Below are 19272 nucleotides of genomic sequence, written 5' to 3' on the forward strand. Positions count from 1 at the left end.
TCCGTTGAGTAATATTCTCTCAGTTTAGTAACACTCTCTCAGTTGAGTAAAACTATCTCAGTCTAGTAACACTCTCTCAGTTTAGTAATACTCTCTCAGTTTAGTAATACTCTCCTGGGTTAGTAATACTCTCTCAGTTTAGTAATACTCTCACCGTTTAGTAATATTCTCTCACTTTAGTAATACTCTCTCAGTTTAGTAATACTCTCTCAGTTTAGTAATACTATCTCGGGTTAGTAATACTCTCTCAGTTTAGTAATACTCTCACAGTTTAGTAATATTCTCTCAGTTTAGTAATACTCTCTCAGGTTAGTAATACTCTCTCGGTTTAGTAATACTCTCTCAGTTTAGTAATACTATCTCAGTTTAGTAACACTCTCTCAGTTTAGTAATACTCTCTCAGTTTAGTAATACTATCTCGGGTTAGTAATACTCTCTCAGTTTAGTAATACTCTCACAGTTTAGTAATATTCTCTCAGTTTAGTAATACTCTCTCAGGTTAGTAATACTCTCTCGGTTTAGTAATACTCCCTCAGTTTAGTAATACTCTCTCAGTTTAGTAATATTCTCTCAGTTTAGTAATATTCTCTCAGCTCTCTCAGTTTAGTAATACTCTCTCAGTTTAGTAATATTCTCTCAATTTCGTAAATCTCTCTCGGTTTAGTAATACTCCCTCAGTTTAGTAATACTCTCTCAGTTTAGTAATATTCTCTCAGTTTAGTTATACTCTCTCAGTCTAGTAACACTCTCTCAGTTTAGTAATACTCTCTCAGTTGAGTAATACTATCTCAGTCTAGTAACACTCCCTCAGTTTAGTAATACTCTCTCAGTTTAGTAATACTCTCTCGGTTTCGTAATACTCTCACAGTTTAGTAATATTCTCTCAGTTTAGTAATACTCTCTCAGGTTAGTAATATTCTCTCAGTTTAGTAATATTCTCTCAGCTCTCTCAGTTTAGTAATACTCTCTCAGTTTAGTAATACTCTCTCAGTTTAGTAATACTCTCTCAGTTTAGTAATACTATCTCAGTTTAGTAACACTCTCTCAGTTTAGTAATACTCTCTCAGTTTAGTAATACTATCTCGGGTTAGTAATACTCTCTCAGTTTAGTAATACTCTCACAGTTTAGTAATATTCTCTCAGTTTAGTAATACTCTCTCAGGTTAGTAATACTCTCTCGGTTTAGTAATACTCTCTCAGTTTAGTAATACTATCTCAGTCTAGTAACACTCCCTCAGTTTAGTAATACTCTCTCAGTTTAGTAATACTCTCTCGGTTTAGTAATACTCTCTCAGTTTAGTAATACTCTCTCAGTTTAGTAATACTCTCTCAGGTTAGTAATATTCTCTCAGTTTAGTAATATTCTCTCAGCTCTCTCAGTTTAGTAATACTCTCTCAGTTTAGTAATACTCTCTCAGTTTAGTAATACTCTCTCAGTTTAGTAATACTCTCTCAGTTGAGTAATACTATCTCAGTTTAGTAACACTGTCTCAGTTTAGTAATACTCTCTCAGTTTAGTAATACTCTCTTGGTTTAGTAATAATCCCTCAGTTTAGTAATACTCTCTCAGTTTAGTAATATTCTCTCAGTTTAGTAATATTCTCTCAGCTCCCTCAGTTTAGTAATACTCTCTCAGTTTAGTAATACTCTCTCAGTTTAGTAATATTCTCTCAGTTTAGTAATATTCTCTCAGTTTAGTAATATTCTCTCAGTTTAGTAATACTCTCTCAGCTCTCTCAGTTTAGTAATACTCTCTCAGTTTAGTAACACTCTCACAGTTTAGTAATATTCTCTCAGTTTAGTAATACTCTCTCAGGTTAGTAATATTCTCTCAGTTTAGTAATATTCTCTCTCAGTTTAGTAATACTCTCTCAGTTTAGTAATACTCTCTCAGTTTAGTAATACTCTCTCAGTTTAGTAATATTCTCTCAGTTTAGTAATATTCTCTCAGTTTAGTAATATTCTCTCAGTTTAGTAATACTCTCTCAGCTCTCTCAGTTTAGTAATACTCTCTCAGTTTAGTAACACTCTCACAGTTTAGTAATATTCTCTCAGTTGAGTAATACTATCTCAGTCTAGTAACACTCTCTCAGTTTAGTAATACTCTCTCAGTTTAGTAATACTCTCTTAGTTTAGTAACACTCTCTCAGTTGAGTAATAATCTCTCCGTTGAGTAATATTCTCTCAGTTTAGTAACACTCTCTCAGTTGAGTAAAAATATCTCAGTCTAATAACACTCTCTCAGTTTAGTAATACTCTCTCAGTTTAGTAATACTCTCTCGGGTTAGTAATACTCTCTCAGTTTAGTAATACTCTCTCAGTTTAGTAATACTCTCTCAGTTGAGTAATACTATCTCAGTTTAGTAACACTGTCTCAGTTTAGTAATACTCTCTCAGTTTAGTAATACTCTCTTGGTTTAGTAATAATCCCTCAGTTTAGTAATACTCTCTCAGTTTAGTAATATTCTCTCAGTTTAGTAATATTCTCTCAGCTCCCTCAGTTTAGTAATACTCTCTCAGTTTAGTAATACTCTCTCAGTTGAGTAATAATCTCTCCGTTGAGTAATATTCTCTCAGTTTAGTAACACTCTCTCAGTTGAGTAAAACTATCTCAGTCTAGTAACACTCTCTCAGTTTAGTAATGCTCTCTCAGTTTAGTAATACTCTCCCGGGTTAGTAATACTCTCTCAGTTTAGTAATACTCTCACCGTTTAGTAATATTCTCTCACTTTAGTAATACTCTCTCAGTTTAGTAATACTCTCTCAGTTTAGTAATACTATCTCAGTTTAGTAACACTCTCTCAGTTTAGTAATACTCTCTCAGTTTAGTAATACTATCTCGGGTTAGTAATACTCTCTCAGTTTAGTAATACTCTCACAGTTTAGTAATATTCTCTCAGTTTAGTAATACTCTCTCAGGTTAGTAATACTCTCTCGGTTTAGTAATACTCTCTCAGTTTAGTAATACTATCTCAGTTTAGTAACACTCTCTCAGTTTAGTAATACTCTCTCAGTTTAGTAATACTATCTCGGGTTAGTAATACTCTCTCAGTTTAGTAATACTCTCACAGTTTAGTAATATTCTCTCAGTTTAGTAATACTCTCTCAGGTTAGTAATACTCTCTCGGTTTAGTAATACTCCCTCAGTTTAGTAATACTCTCTCAGTTTAGTAATATTCTCTCAGTTTAGTAATATTCTCTCAGCTCTCTCAGTTTAGTAATACTCTCTCAGTTTAGTAATATTCTCTCAATTTCGTAATACTCTCTCGGTTTAGTAATACTCCCTCAGTTTAGTAATACTCTCTCAGTTTAGTAATATTCTCTCAGTTTAGTTATACTCTCTCAGTCTAGTAACACTCTCTCAGTTTAGTAATACTCTCTCAGTTGAGTAATACTATCTCAGTCTAGTAACACTCCCTCAGTTTAGTAATACTCTCTCAGTTTAGTAATACTCTCTCGGTTTCGTAATACTCTCACAGTTTAGTAATATTCTCTCAGTTTAGTAATACTCTCTCAGGTTAGTAATATTCTCTCAGTTTAGTAATATTCTCTCAGCTCTCTCAGTTTAGTAATACTCTCTCAGTTTAGTAATACTCTCTCAGTTTAGTAATACTCTCTCAGTTTAGTAATACTATCTCAGTTTAGTAACACTCTCTCAGTTTAGTAATACTCTCTCAGTTTAGTAATACTATCTCGGGTTAGTAATACTCTCTCAGTTTAGTAATACTCTCACAGTTTAGTAATATTCTCTCAGTTTAGTAATACTCTCTCAGGTTAGTAATACTCTCTCGGTTTAGTAATACTCTCTCAGTTTAGTAATACTATCTCAGTCTAGTAACACTCCCTCAGTTTAGTAATACTCTCTCAGTTTAGTAATACTCTCTCGGTTTCGTAATACTCTCACAGTTTAGTAATATTCTCTCAGTTTAGTAATACTCTCTCAGGTTAGTAATATTCTCTCAGTTTAGTAATATTCTCTCAGCTCTCTCAGTTTAGTAATATTCTCTCAGTTTAGTAATACTCTCTCAGTTTAGTAATACTCTCTCAGTTTAGTAATACTCTCTCAGTTGAGTAATACTATCTCAGTTTAGTAACACTGTCTCAGTTTAGTAATACTCTCTCAGTTTAGTAATACTCTCTTGGTTTAGTAATAATCCCTCAGTTTAGTAATACTCTCTCAGTTTAGTAATATTCTCTCAGTTTAGTAATATTCTCTCAGCTCCCTCAGTTTAGTAATACTCTCTCAGTTTAGTAATACTCTCTCAGTTTAGTAATATTCTCTCAGTTTAGTAATATTCTCTCAGTTTAGTAATATTCTCTCAGTTTAGTAATACTCTCTCAGCTCTCTCAGTTTAGTAATACTCTCTCAGTTTAGTAACACTCTCACAGTTTAGTAATATTCTCTCAGTTGAGTAATACTATCTCAGTCTAGTAACACTCTCTCAGTTTAGTAATACTCTCTCAGTTTAGTAATACTCTCTTAGTTTAGCAACACTCTCTCAGTTGAGTAATAATCTCTCCGTTGAGTAATATTCTCTCAGTTTAGTAACACTCTCTCAGTTGAGTAAAACTATCTCAGTCTAGTAACACTCTCTCAGTTTAGTAATACTCTCTCAGTTTAGTAATACTCTCCTGGGTTAGTAATACTCTCTCAGTTTAGTAATACTCTCACCGTTTAGTAATATTCTCTCACTTTAGTAATACTCTCTCAGTTTAGTAATACTCTCTCAGTTTAGTAATACTCTCTCAGTTTAGTAATACTATCTCGGGTTAGTAATACTCTCTCAGTTTAGTAATACTCTCACAGTTTAGTAATATTCTCTCAGTTTAGTAATACTCTCTCAGGTTAGTAATACTCTCTCGGTTTAGTAATACTCTCTCAGTTTAGTAATACTATCTCAGTTTAGTAACACTCTCTCAGTTTAGTAATACTCTCTCAGTTTAGTAATACTATCTCGGGTTAGTAATACTCTCTCAGTTTAGTAATACTCTCACAGTTTAGTAATATTCTCTCAGTTTAGTAATACTCTCTCAGGTTAGTAATACTCTCTCGGTTTAGTAATACTCCCTCAGTTTAGTAATACTCTCTCAGTTTAGTAATATTCTCTCAGTTTAGTAATATTCTCTCAGCTCTCTCAGTTTAGTAATACTCTCTCAGTTTAGTAATATTCTCTCAATTTCGTAATACTCTCTCGGTTTAGTAATACTCCCTCAGTTTAGTAATACTCTCACAGTTTAGTAATATTCTCTCAGTTTAGTAATACTCTCTCAGGTTAGTAATACTCTCTCGGTTTAGTAATACTCTCTCAGTTTAGTAATACTATCTCAGTCTAGTAACACTCCCTCAGTTTAGTAATACTCTCTCAGTTTAGTAATACTCTCTCGGTTTCGTAATACTCTCACAGTTTAGTAATATTCTCTCAGTTTAGTAATACTCTCTCAGGTTAGTAATATTCTCTCAGTTTAGTAATATTCTCTCAGCTCTCTCAGTTTAGTAATACTCTCTCAGTTTAGTAATACTCTCTCAGTTTAGTAATACTCTCTCAGTTTAGTAATACTCTCTCAGTTGAGTAATACTATCTCAGTTTAGTAACACTGTCTCAGTTTAGTAATACTCTCTCAGTTTAGTAATACTCTATTGGTTTAGTAATAATCCCTCAGTTTAGTAATACTCTCTCAGTTTAGTAATATTCTCTCAGTTTAGTAATATTCTCTCAGCTCCCTCAGTTTAGTAATACTCTCTCAGTTTAGTAATACTCTCTCAGTTTAGTAATATTCTCTCAGTTTAGTAATATTCTCTCAGTTTAGTAATATTCTCTCAGTTTAGTAATACTCTCTCAGCTCTCTCAGTTTAGTAATATTCTCTCAGTTGAGTAATACTATCTCAGTCTAGTAACACTCTCTCAGTTTAGTAATACTCTCTCAGTTTAGTAATACTCTCTTAGTTTAGCAACACTCTCTCAGTTGAGTAATAATCTCTCCGTTGAGTAATATTCTCTCAGTTTAGTAACACTCTCTCAGTTGAGTAAAACTATCTCAGTCTAGTAACACTCTCTCAGTTTAGTAATACTCTCTCAGTTTAGTAATACTCTCCTGGGTTAGTAATACTCTCTCAGTTTAGTAATACTCTCACCGTTTAGTAATATTCTCTCACTTTAGTAATACTCTCTCAGTTTAGTAATACTCTCTCAGTTTAGTAATACTCTCTCAGTTTAGTAATACTATCTCGGGTTAGTAATACTCTCTCAGTTTAGTAATACTCTCACAGTTTAGTAATATTCTCTCAGTTTAGTAATACTCTCTCAGGTTAGTAATACTCTCTCGGTTTAGTAATACTCTCTCAGTTTAGTAATACTATCTCAGTTTAGTAACACTCTCTCAGTTTAGTAATACTCTCTCAGTTTAGTAATACTATCTCGGGTTAGTAATACTCTCTCAGTTTAGTAATACTCTCACAGTTTAGTAATATTCTCTCAGTTTAGTAATACTCTCTCAGGTTAGTAATACTCTCTCGGTTTAGTAATACTCCCTCAGTTTAGTAATACTCTCTCAGTTTAGTAATATTCTCTCAGTTTAGTAATATTCTCTCAGCTCTCTCAGTTTAGTAATACTCTCTCAGTTTAGTAATATTCTCTCAATTTCGTAATACTCTCTCAGTTTAGTAATACTCTCTCAGTTTAGTAATACTCTCTCAGTTTAGTAATATTCTCTCAGTTTAGTTATACTCTCTCAGTCTAGTAACACTCTCTCAGTTTAGTAATACTCTCTCAGTTGAGTAATACTATCTCAGTCTAGTAACACTCCCTCAGTTTAGTAATACTCTCTCAGTTTAGTAATACTCTCTCGGTTTCGTAATACTCTCACAGTTTAGTAATATTCTCTCAGTTTAGTAATACTCTCTCAGGTTAGTAATATTCTCTCAGTTTAGTAATATTCTCTCAGCTCTCTCAGTTTAGTAATACTCTCTCAGTTTAGTAATACTCTCTCAGTTTAGTAATACTCTCTCAGTTTAGTAATACTATCTCAGTTTAGTAACACTCTCTCAGTTTAGTAATACTCTCTCAGTTTAGTAATACTATCTCGGGTTAGTAATACTCTCTCAGTTTAGTAATACTCTCACAGTTTAGTAATATTCTCTCAGTTTAGTAATACTCTCTCAGGTTAGTAATACTCTCTCGGTTTAGTAATACTCTCTCAGTTTTTTAATACTATCTCAGTTTAGTAACACTCTCTCAGTTTAGTAATACTCTCTCAGTTTAGTAATACTATCTCGGGTTAGTAATACTCTCTCAGTTTAGTCATACTCTCACAGTTTAGTAATATTCTCTCAGTTTAGTAATACTCTCTCAGGTTAGTAATACTCTCTCGGTTTAGTAATACTCCCTCAGTTTAGTAATACTCCCTCAGTTTAGTAATACTCTCACAGTTTAGTAATATTCTCTCAGTTTAGTAATACTCTCTCAGGTTAGTAATACTCTCTCAGTTTAGTAATACTATCTCAGTCTAGTAACACTCTCTCAGTTTAGTAATACTCTCTCAGTTTAGTAATACTCTCTTAGTTTAGTAACACTCTCTCAGTTGAGTAATAATCTCTCCGTTGAGTAATATTCTCTCAGTTTAGTAACACTCTCTCAGTTGAGTAAAACTATCTCAGTCTAATAACACTCTCTCAGTTTAGTAATACTCTCTCAGTTTAGTAATACTCTCTCGGGTTAGTAATACTCTCTCAGTTTAGTAATACTCTCTCAGTTTAGTAATACTCTCTCAGTTGAGTAATACTATCTCAGTTTAGTAACACTGTCTCAGTTTAGTAATACTCTCTCAGTTTAGTAATACTCTCTTGGTTTAGTAATAATCCCTCAGTTTAGTAATACTCTCTCAGTTTAGTAATATTCTCTCAGTTTAGTAATATTCTCTCAGCTCCCTCAGTTTAGTAATACTCTCTCAGTTTAGTAATACTCTCTCAGTTTAGTAATATTCTCTCAGTTTAGTAATATTCTCTCAGTTTAGTAATATTCTCTCAGTTTAGTAATACTCTCTCAGCTCTCTCAGTTTAGTAATACTCTCTCAGTTTAGTAACACTCTCACAGTTTAGTAATATTCTCTCAGTTGAGTAATACTATCTCAGTCTAGTAACACTCTCTCAGTTTAGTAATACTCTCTCAGTTTAGTAATACTCTCTTAGTTTAGTAACACTCTCTCAGTTGAGTAATAATCTCTCCGTTGAGTAATATTCTCTCAGTTTAGTAACACTCTCTCAGTTGAGTAATACTATCTCAGTCTAGTAACACTCTCTCAGTTTAGTAATACTCTCTCAGTTTAGTAATACTCTCTCGGGTTAGTAATACTCTCTCAGTTTAGTAATACTCTCACAGTTTAGTAATACTCTCTCAGTTTAGTAATACTCTCTCAGTTTAGTAATACTCTCTCAGTTTAGTAATACTATCTCAGTTTAGTAACACTCTCTCAGTTTAGTAATACTCTCTCAGTTTAGTAATACTATCTCGGGTTAGTAATACTCTCTCAGTTTAGTAATACTCTCACAGTTTAGTAATATTCTCTCAGTTTAGTAATACTCTCTCAGGTTAGTAATACTCTCTCGGTTTAGTAATACTCTCTCAGTTTAGTAATACTATCTCAGTTTAGTAACACTCTCTCAGTTTAGTAATACTCTCTCAGTTTAGTAATACTATCTCGGGTTAGTAATACTCTCTCAGTTTAGTAATACTCTCACAGTTTAGTAATATTCTCTCAGTTTAGTAATACTCTCTCAGGTTAGTAATACTCTCTCGGTTTAGTAATACTCCCTCAGTTTAGTAATACTCTCTCAGTTTAGTAATATTCTCTCAGTTTAGTAATATTCTCTCAGCTCTCTCAGTTTAGTAATACTCTCTCAGTTTAGTAATATTCTCTCAATTTCGTAATACTCTCTCGGTTTAGTAATACTCCCTCAGTTTAGTAATACTCTCTCAGTTTAGTAATATTCTCTCAGTTTAGTTATACTCTCTCAGTCTAGTAACACTCTCTCAGTTTAGTAATACTCTCTCAGTTGAGTAATACTATCTCAGTCTAGTAACACTCCCTCAGTTTAGTAATACTCTCTCAGTTTAGTAATACTCTCTCGGTTTCGTAATACTCTCACAGTTTAGTAATATTCTCTCAGTTTAGTAATACTCTCTCAGGTTAGTAATATTCTCTCAGTTTAGTAATATTCTCTCAGCTCTCTCAGTTTAGTAATACTCTCTCAGTTTAGTAATACTCTCTCAGTTTAGTAATACTCTCTCAGTTTAGTAATACTATCTCAGTTTAGTAACACTCTCTCAGTTTAGTAATACTCTCTCAGTTTAGTAATACTATCTCGGGTTAGTAATACTCTCTCAGTTTAGTAATACTCTCACAGTTTAGTAATATTCTCTCAGTTTAGTAATACTCTCTCAGTTTAGTAATACTCTCTCAGTTTAGTAATACTCTCTCAGTTTAGTAATACTATCTCAGTTTAGTAACACTCTCTCAGTTTAGTAATACTCTCTCAGTTTAGTAATACTATCTCGGGTTAGTAATACTCTCTCAGTTTAGTAATACTCTCACAGTTTAGTAATATTCTCTCAGTTTAGTAATACTCTCTCAGGTTAGTAATACTCTCTCGGTTTAGTAATACTCCCTCAGTTTAGTAATACTCCCTCAGTTTAGTAATACTCTCACAGTTTAGTAATATTCTCTCAGTTTAGTAATACTCTCTCAGGTTAGTAATACTCTCTCGGTTTAGTAATACTCCCTCAGTTTAGTAATACTCTCTCAGTTTAGTAATATTCTCTCAGTTTAGTAATATTCTCTCAGCTCTCTCAGTTTAGTAATACTCTCTCAGTTTAGTAATATTCTCTCAATTTCGTAATACTCTCTCGGTTTAGTAATACTCCCTCAGTTTAGTAATACTCTCTCAGTTTAGTAATATTCTCTCAGTTTAGTTATACTCTCTCAGTCTAGTAACACTCTCTCAGTTTAGTAATACTCTCTCAGTTGAGTAATACTATCTCAGTCTAGTAACACTCCCTCAGTTTAGTAATACTCTCTCAGTTTAGTAATACTCTCTCGGTTTAGTAATACTCTCTCAGTTTAGTAATATTCTCTCAGTTTAGTAATACTCTCTCAGGTTAGTAATATTCTCTCAGTTTAGTAATATTCTCTCAGCTCTCTCAGTTTAGTAATACTCTCTCAGTTTAGTAATACTCTCTCAGTTTAGTAATACTCTCTCAGTTTAGTAATACTATCTCAGTTTAGTAACACTCTCTCAGTTTAGTAATACTCTCTCAGTTTAGTAATACTATCTCGGGTTAGTAATACTCTCTCAGTTTAGTAATACTCTCACAGTTTAGTAATATTCTCTCAGTTTAGTAATACTCTCTCAGGTTAGTAATACTCTCTCGGTTTAGTAATACTCTCTCAGTTTAGTAATACTATCTCAGTTTAGTAACACTCTCTCAGTTTAGTAATACTCTCTCAGTTTAGTAATACTATCTCGGGTTAGTAATACTCTCTCAGTTTAGTAATACTCTCACAGTTTAGTAATATTCTCTCAGTTTAGTAATACTCTCTCAGGTTAGTAATACTCTCTCGGTTTAGTAATACTCCCTCAGTTTAGTAATACTCTCTCAGTTTAGTAATATTCTCTCAGTTTAGTAATATTCTCTCAGCTCTCTCAGTTTAGTAATACTCTCTCAGTTTAGTAATATTCTCTCAATTTCGTAATACTCTCTCGGTTTAGTAATACTCCCTCAGTTTAGTAATACTCTCTCAGTTTAGTAATATTCTCTCAGTTTAGTTATACTCTCTCAGTCTAGTAACACTCTCTCAGTTTAGTAATACTCTCTCAGTTGAGTAATACTATCTCAGTCTAGTAACACTCCCTCAGTTTAGTAATACTCTCTCAGTTTAGTAATACTCTCTCGGTTTCGTAATACTCTCACAGTTTAGTAATATTCTCTCAGTTTAGTAATACTCTCTCAGGTTAGTAATATTCTCTCAGTTTAGTAATATTCTCTCAGCTCTCTCAGTTTAGTAATACTCTCTCAGTTTAGTAATATTCTCTCAGTTTAGTAATACTCTCTTGGTTTAGTAATAATCCCTCAGTTTAGTAATACTCTCTCAGTTTAGTAATATTCTCTCAGTTTAGTAATATTCTCTCAGCTCCCTCAGTTTAGTAATACTCTCTCAGTTTAGTAATACTCTCTCAGTTTAGTAATATTCTCTCAGTTTAGTAATATTCTCTCAGTTTAGTAATATTCTCTCAGTTTAGTAATACTCTCTCAGCTCTCTCAGTTTAGTAATACTCTCTCAGTTTAGTAACACTCTCACAGTTTAGTAATATTCTCTCAGTTGAGTAATACTATCTCAGTCTAGTAACACTCTCTCAGTTTAGTAATACTCTCTCAGTTTAGTAATACTCTCTTAGTTTAGTAACACTCTCTCAGTTGAGTAATAATCTCTCCGTTGAGTAATATTCTCTCAGTTTAGTAACACTCTCTCAGTTGAGTAAAACTATCTCAGTCTAGTAACACTCTCTCAGTTTAGTAATACTCTCTCAGTTTAGTAATACTCTCTCGGGTTAGTAATACTCTCTCAGTTTAGTAATACTCTCTCAGTTGAGTAATACTATCTCAGTTTAGTAACACTCTCTCAGTTTAGTAATACTCTCTCAGTTTAGTAATACTCTCTCGGGTTAGTAATACTCTCTCAGTTTAGTAATACTCTCACAGTTTAGTAATATTCTCTCAGTTTAGTAATACTCTCTCAGGTTAGTAATACTCTCTCGGTTTAGTAATACTCCCTCAGTTTAGTAATACTCTCTCAGTTTAGTAATATTCTCTCAGTTTAGTAATATTCTCTCAGCTCTCTCAGTTTAGTAATACTCTCTCAGTTTAGTAATATTCTCTCAGTTTAGTAATACTCTCTCAGGTTAGTAATATTCTCTCAGTTTAGTAATATTCTCTCAGCTCTCTCAGTTTAGTAATACTCTCTCAGTTTAGTAATATTCTCTCAGTTTAGTAATACTCTCTTGGTTTAGTAATATTCTCTCAGTTTAGTAATATTCTCTCAGCTCCCTCAGTTTAGTAATACTCTCTCAGTTTAGTAATACTCTCTCAGTTTAGTAATATTCTCTCAGTTTAGTAATATTCTCTCAGTTTAGTAATATTCTCTCAGTTTAGTAATACTCTCTCAGCTCTCTCAGTTTAGTAATACTCTCTCAGTTTAGTAACACTCTCACAGTTTAGTAATATTCTCTCAGTTGAGTAATACTATCTCAGTCTAGTAACACTCTCTCAGTTTAGTAATACTCTCTCAGTTTAGTAATACTCTCTTAGTTTAGTAACACTCTCTCAGTTGAGTAATAATCTCTCCGTTGAGTAATATTCTCTCAGTTTAGTAACACTCTCTCAGTTGAGTAAAACTATCTCAGTCTAGTAACACTCTCTCAGTTTAGTAATACTCTCTCAGTTTAGTAATACTCTCTCGGGTTAGTAATACTCTCTCAGTTTAGTAATACTCTCACCGTTTAGTAATATTCTCTCAGTTTAGTAATACTCTCTCAGTTTAGTAATACTCTCTCAGTTGAGTAATACTATCTCAGTTTAGTAACACTCTCTCAGTTTAGTAATACTCTCTCAGTTTAGTAATACTCTCTCGGGTTAGTAATACTCTCTCAGTTTAGTAATACTCTCACAGTTTAGTAATATTCTCTCAGTTTAGTAATACTCTCTCAGGTTAGTAATACTCTCTCGGTTTAGTAATACTCCCTCAGTTTAGTAATACTCTCTCAGTTTAGTAATATTCTCTCAGTTTAGTTATACTCTCTCAGTCTAGTAACACTCTCTCAGTTTAGTAATACTCTCTCAGTTGAGTAATACTATCTCAGTCTAGTAACACTCCCTCCGTTTAGTAATACTCTCTCAGTTTAGTAATACTCTCTCGGTTTCGTAATACTCTCACAGTTTAGTAATATTCTCTCAGTTTAGTAATACTCTCTCAGGTTAGTAATATTCTCTCAGTTTAGTAATATTCTCTCAGCTCTCTCAGTTTAGTAATACTCTCTCAGTTTAGTAATATTCTCTAAGTTTAGTAATACTCTCTTGGTTTAGTAATACTCCCTCAGTTTAGTAATACTCTCTCAGTTTAGTAATATTCTCTCAGTTTAGTAATATTCTCTCAGCTCCCTCAGTTTAGTAATACTCTCTCAGTTTAGTAATACTCTGTCAGTTTAGTAATATTCTCTCAGTTTAGTAATATTCTCTCAGTTTAGTAATATTCTCTCAGTTTAGTAATACTCTCTCAGCTCTCTCAGTTTAGTAATACTCTCTCAGTTTAGTAACACTCTCACAGTTTAGTAATATTCTCTCAGTTGAGTAATACTATCTCAGTCTAGTAACACTCTCACAGTTTAGTAATATTCTCTCAGTTGAGTAATACTATCTCAGTCTAGTAACACTCTCTCAGTTTAGTAATACTCTCTCAGTTTAGTAATACTCTCTCAGTTTAGTAATACTCTCTCAGTTGAGTAATACTATCTCAGTTTAGTAACACTCTCTCAGTTTAGTAATACTCTCTCAGTTTAGTAATACTCTCTCGGGTTAGTAATACTCTCTCAGTTTAGTAATACTCTCACAGTTTAGTAATATTCTCTCAGTTTAGTAATACTCTCTCAGGTTAGTAATACTCTCTCGGTTTAGTAATACTCCCTCAGTTTAGTAATACTCTCTCAGTTTAGTAATATTCTCTCAGTTTAGTAATATTCTCTCAGCTCTCTCAGTTTAGTAATACTCTCTCAGTTTAGTAATATTCTCTCAATTTAGTAATACTCTCTCGGTTTAGTAATACTCTCTCAGTTTAGTAATACTCTCTCAGTTTAGTAATATTCTCTCAGTTTAGTTATACTCTCTCAGTCTAGTAACACTCTCTCAGTTTAGTAATACTCTCTCAGTTGAGTAATACTATCTCAGTCTAGTAACACTCCCTCCGTTTAGTAATACTCTCTCAGTTTAGTAATACTCTCTCGGTTTCGTAATACTCTCACAGTTTAGTAATATTCTCTCAGTTTAGTAATACTCTCTCAGGTTAGTAATATTCTCTCAGTTTAGTAGTTTAGTAATAGCTCTCTCAGTTTAGTAATACTCTCTCAGTTTAGTAATATTCTCTCAGTTTAGTAATACTCTCTTGGTTTAGTAATACTCCCTCAGTTTAGTAATACTCTCTCAGTTTAGTAATATTCTCTCAGTTTAGTAATATTCTCTCAGCTCCCTCAGTTTAGTAATACTCTCTCAGTTTAGTAATACTCTCTCAGTTTAGTAATATTCTCTCAGTTTAGTAATATTCTCTCAGTTTAGTAATATTCTCTCAGTTTAGTAATACTCTCTCAGCTCTCTCAGTTTAGTAATACTCTCTCAGTTTAGTAACACTCTCACAGTTTAGTAATATTCTCTCAGTTGAGTAATACTATCTCAGTCTAGTAACACTCTCTCAGTTTAGTAATACTCTCTCAGTTTAGTAATACTCTCTCAGTTGAGTAATAATCTCTCCGTTGAGTAATATTCTCTCAGTTTAGTAACACTCTCTCAGTTGAGTAATACTATCTCAGTTTAGTAACACTCTCTCAGTTTAGTAATACTCTCTCAGTTTAGTAATACTCTCTCGGGTTAGTAATACTCTCTCAGTTTAGTAATACTCTCACAGTTTAGTAATATTCTCTCAGTTTAGTAATACTCTTTCAGGTTAGTAATACTCTCTCGGTTTAGTAATACTCCCTCAGTTTAGTAATACTCTCTCAGTTTAGTAATATTCTCTCAGTTTAGTAATATTCTCTCAGCTCTCTCAGTTTAGTAATACTCTCTCAGTTTAGTAATATTCTCTCAATTTAGTAATACTCTCTCGGTTTAGTAATACTCTCTCAGTTTAGTAATATTCTCTCAGTTTAGTAATACTCTCTCAGTCTAGTAACACTCTCTCAGTTTAGTAATACTCTCTCAGTTGCGTAATACTATCTCAGTCTAGTAACACTCCCTCAGTTTAGTAATACTCTCTCAGTTTAGTAATACTCTCTCAGTTTAGTAATACTCTCTCAGGTTAGTAATATTCTCTAAGTTTAGTAATATTCTCTCAGCTCTCTCAGTTTAGTAATACTCTCTCAGTTTAGTAATATTCTCTCAGTTTAGTAATATTCTCTCAGCTCCCTCAGTTTAGTAATACTCTCTCAGTTTAGTAATACTCTCTCAGTTTAGTAATACTCTCTCAGTTGAGTAATACTATCTCAGTTTAGTAACACTCTCTCAGTTTAGTAATACTCTCTCAGTTTAGTAATACTCTCTCGGGTTAGTAATACTCTCTCAGTTTAGTAATACTCTCACAGTTTAGTAATATTCTCTCAGTTTAGTAATACTCTCTCAGGTTAGTAATACTCTCTCGGTTTAGTAATACTCCCTCAGTTTAGTAATACTCTCTCAGTTTAGTAATATTCTCTCAGTTTAGTAATATTCTCTCAGCTCTCTCAGTTTAGTAATACTCTCTCAGTTTAGTAATATTCTCTCAATTTAGTAATACTCTCTCGGTTTAGTAATACTCCCTCAGTTTAGTAATACTCTCTCAGTTTAGTAATATTCTCTCAGTTTAGTTATACTCTCTCAGTCTAGTAACACTCTCTCAGTTTAGTAATACTCTCTCAGTTGAGTAATACTATCTCAGTCTAGTAACACTCCCTCAGTTTAGTAATACTCTCTCAGTTTAGTAATACTCTCTCGGTTTCGTAATACTCTCACAGTTTAGTAATATTCTCTCAGTTTAGTAATACTCTCTCAGGTTAGTAATATTCTCTCAGTTTAGTAATATTCTCTCAGCTCTCTCAGTTTAGTAATACTCTCTCAGTTTAGTAATATTCTCTCAGTTTAGTAATACTCTCTTGGTTTAGTAATACTCCCTCAGTTTAGTAATACTCTCTCAGTTTAGTAATATTCTCTCAGTTTAGTAATATTCTCTCAGCTCCCTCAGTTTAGTAATACTCTCTCAGTTTAGTAATACTCTCTCAGTTTAGTAATATTCTCTCAGTTTAGTAATATTCTCTCAGTTTAGTAATATTCTCTCAGTTTAGTAATACTCTCTCAGCTCTCTCAGTTTAGTAATACTCTCTCAGTTTAGTAACACTCTCACAGTTTAGTAATATTCTCTCAGTTGAGTAATACTATCTCAGTCTAGTAACACTCTCTCAGTTTAGTAATACTCTCTCAGTTTAGTAATACTCTCTCAGTTGAGTAATAATCTCTCCGTTGAGTAATATTCTCTCAGTTTAGTAACACTCTCTCAGTTGAGTAATACTATCTCAGTTTAGTAACACTCTCTCAGTTTAGTAATACTCTCTCAGTTTAGTAATACTCTCTCGGGTTAGTAATACTCTCTCAGTTTAGTAATACTCTCACAGTTTAGTAATATTCTCTCAGTTTAGTAATACTCTTTCAGGTTAGTAATACTCTCTCGGTTTAGTAATACTCCCTCAGTTTAGTAATACTCTCTCAGTTTAGTAATATTCTCTCAGTTTAGTAATATTCTCTCAGCTCTCTCAGTTTAGTAATACTCTCTCAGTTTAGTAATATTCTCTCAATTTAGTAATACTCTCTCGGTTTAGTAATACTCCCTCAGTTTAGTAATACTCTCTCAGTTTAGTAATATTCTCTCAGTTTAGTTATACTCTCTCAGTCTAGTAACACTCTCTCAGTTTAGTAATACTCTCTCAGTTGCGTAATACTATCTCAGTCTAGTAACACTCTCTCAGTTTAGTAATACTCTCTCAGTTTAGTAATACTCTCTCAGTTTAGTAATACTCTCTCAGGTTAGTAATATTCTCTAAGTTTAGTAATATTCTCTCAGCTCTCTCAGTTTAGTAATACTCTCTCAGTTTAGTAATATTCTCTCAGTTTAGTAATATTCTCTCAGCTCCCTCAGTTTAGTAATACTCTCTCAGTTTAGTAATACTCTCTCAGTTTAGTAATATTCTCTCAGTTTAGTAATATTCTCTCAGTTTAGTAATATTCTCTCAGTTTAGTAATACTCTCTCAGCTCTCTCAGTTTAGTAATACTCTCTCAGTTTAGTAATACTCTCTCAGTTGAGTAATACTATCTCAGTCTAGTAAAACTCTCTCAGTTTAGTAATACTCTCTCAGTTTAGTAATACTGTCTCATTTAGTAATACTCTCTCAGTTGAGCAATATTCTCTCAGTTTAGTAACACTCTCTCAGTTGAGTATTAATCTCTCCGTTGAGTAATATTCTCTCAGTTTAGTAACACTCTCTCAGTTGAGTAAAACTATCTCAGTCTAATAACACTCTCTCAGTTTAGTAATACTCTCTCAGTTTAGTAATACTCTCTCGGGTTAGTAATACTCTCTCAGTTTAGTAATACTCTCACCGTTTAGTAATATTCTCTCAGTTTAGTAATACTCTCTCAGTTTAGTAATACTCTCTCAGTTGAGTAATACTCTCTCAGTTTAGTAATACTCTCTTAGTTTAGTAACACTCTCTCAGTTTAGTAATATTCTCTCAGTTTAGTAATATTCTCTCAGTTTAGTAATACTCTCTCAGCTCTCTCAGTTTAGCAATACTCTCTCAGTTTAGTAACACTCTCACAGTTTAGTAATAATCTCTCCGTTGAGTAATATTCTCTCAGTTTAGTAACACTCTCTCAGTTGAGTAAAACTATCTCAGTCTAGTAACACTCTCTCAGTTTAGTAATAATCTCTCCGTTGAGTAATATTCTCTCAGTTTAGTAACACTCTCTCAGTTGAGTAAAACTATCTCAGTCTAGTAACACTCTCTCAGTTTAGTAATACTCTCTCAGTTTAGTAATACTCTCCTGGGTTAGTAATACTCTCTCAGTTTAGTAATACTCTCACCGTTTAGTAATATTCTCTCACTTTAGTAATACTCTCTCAGTTTAGTAATACTCTCTCAGTTTAGTAATACTATCTCAGTTTAGTAACACTCTCTCAGTTTAGTAATACTCTCTCAGTTTAGTAATACTATCTCGGGTTAGTAATACTCTCTCAGTTTAGTAATACTCTCACAGTTTAGTAATATTCTCTCAGTTTAGTAATACTCTCTCAGGTTAGTAATACTCTCTCGGTTTAGTAATACTCTCTCAGTTTAGTAATACTATCTCAGTTTAGTAACACTCTCTCAGTTTAGTAATACTCTCTCAGTTTAGTAATACTATCTCGGGTTAGTAATACTCTCTCAGTTTAGTAATACTCTCACAGTTTAGTAATATTCTCTCAGTTTAGTAATACTCTCTCAGGTTAGTAATACTCTCTCGGTTTAGTAATACTCCCTCAGTTTAGTAATACTCTCTCAGTTTAGTAATATTCTCTCAGTTTAGTAATATTCTCTCAGCTCTCTCAGTTTAGTAATACTCTCTCAGTTTAGTAATATTCTCTCAATTTAGTAATACTCTCTCGGTTTAGTAATACTCCCTCAGTTTAGTAATACTCTCTCAGTTTAGTAATATTCTCTCAGTTTAGTTATACTCTCTCAGTCTAGTAACACTCTCTCAGTTTAGTAATACTCTCTCAGTTGAGTAATACTATCTCAGTCTAGTAACACTCCCTCAGTTTAGTAATACTCTCTCAGTTTAGTAATACTCTCTCGGTTTCGTAATACTCTCACAGTTTAGTAATATTCTCTCAGTTTAGTAATACTCTCTCGGGTTAGTAATACTCTCTCAGTTTAGTAATACTCTCACAGTTTAGTAATATTCTCTCAGTTTAGTAATACTCTCTCAGTTTAGTAATACTCTCTCGGTTTAGTAATAATCCCTCAGTTTAGTAATACTCTCTCAGTTTAGTAATATTCTCTCAGTTTAGTAATATTCTCTCAGCTCTCTCAGTTTAGTAATACTCTCTCAGTTTAGTAATACTCTCTCAGTTTAGTAATATTCTCTCAGTTTAGTAATATTCTCTCAGTTTAGTAATATTCTCTCAGTTTAGTAATACTCTCTCAGCTCTCTCAGTTTAGTAATACTCTCTCAGTTTAGTAACACTCTCACAGTTTAGTAATATTCTCTCAGTTGAGTAATACTATCTCAGTCTAGTAACACTCTCTCAGTTTAGTAATACTCTCTCAGTTTAGTAATACTCTCTTAGTTTAGTAACACTCTCTCAGTTGAGTAATAATCTCTCCGTTGAGTAATATTCTCTCAGTTTAGTAACACTCTCTCAGTTGAGTAAAACTATCTCAGTCTAGTAAC

The sequence above is a fragment of the Salvelinus alpinus genome, chromosome 1 (genome assembly GCF_045679555.1).
Source record: "Salvelinus alpinus chromosome 1, SLU_Salpinus.1, whole genome shotgun sequence".
NCBI classification, from domain to species: domain Eukaryota; kingdom Metazoa; phylum Chordata; class Actinopteri; order Salmoniformes; family Salmonidae; genus Salvelinus; species Salvelinus alpinus.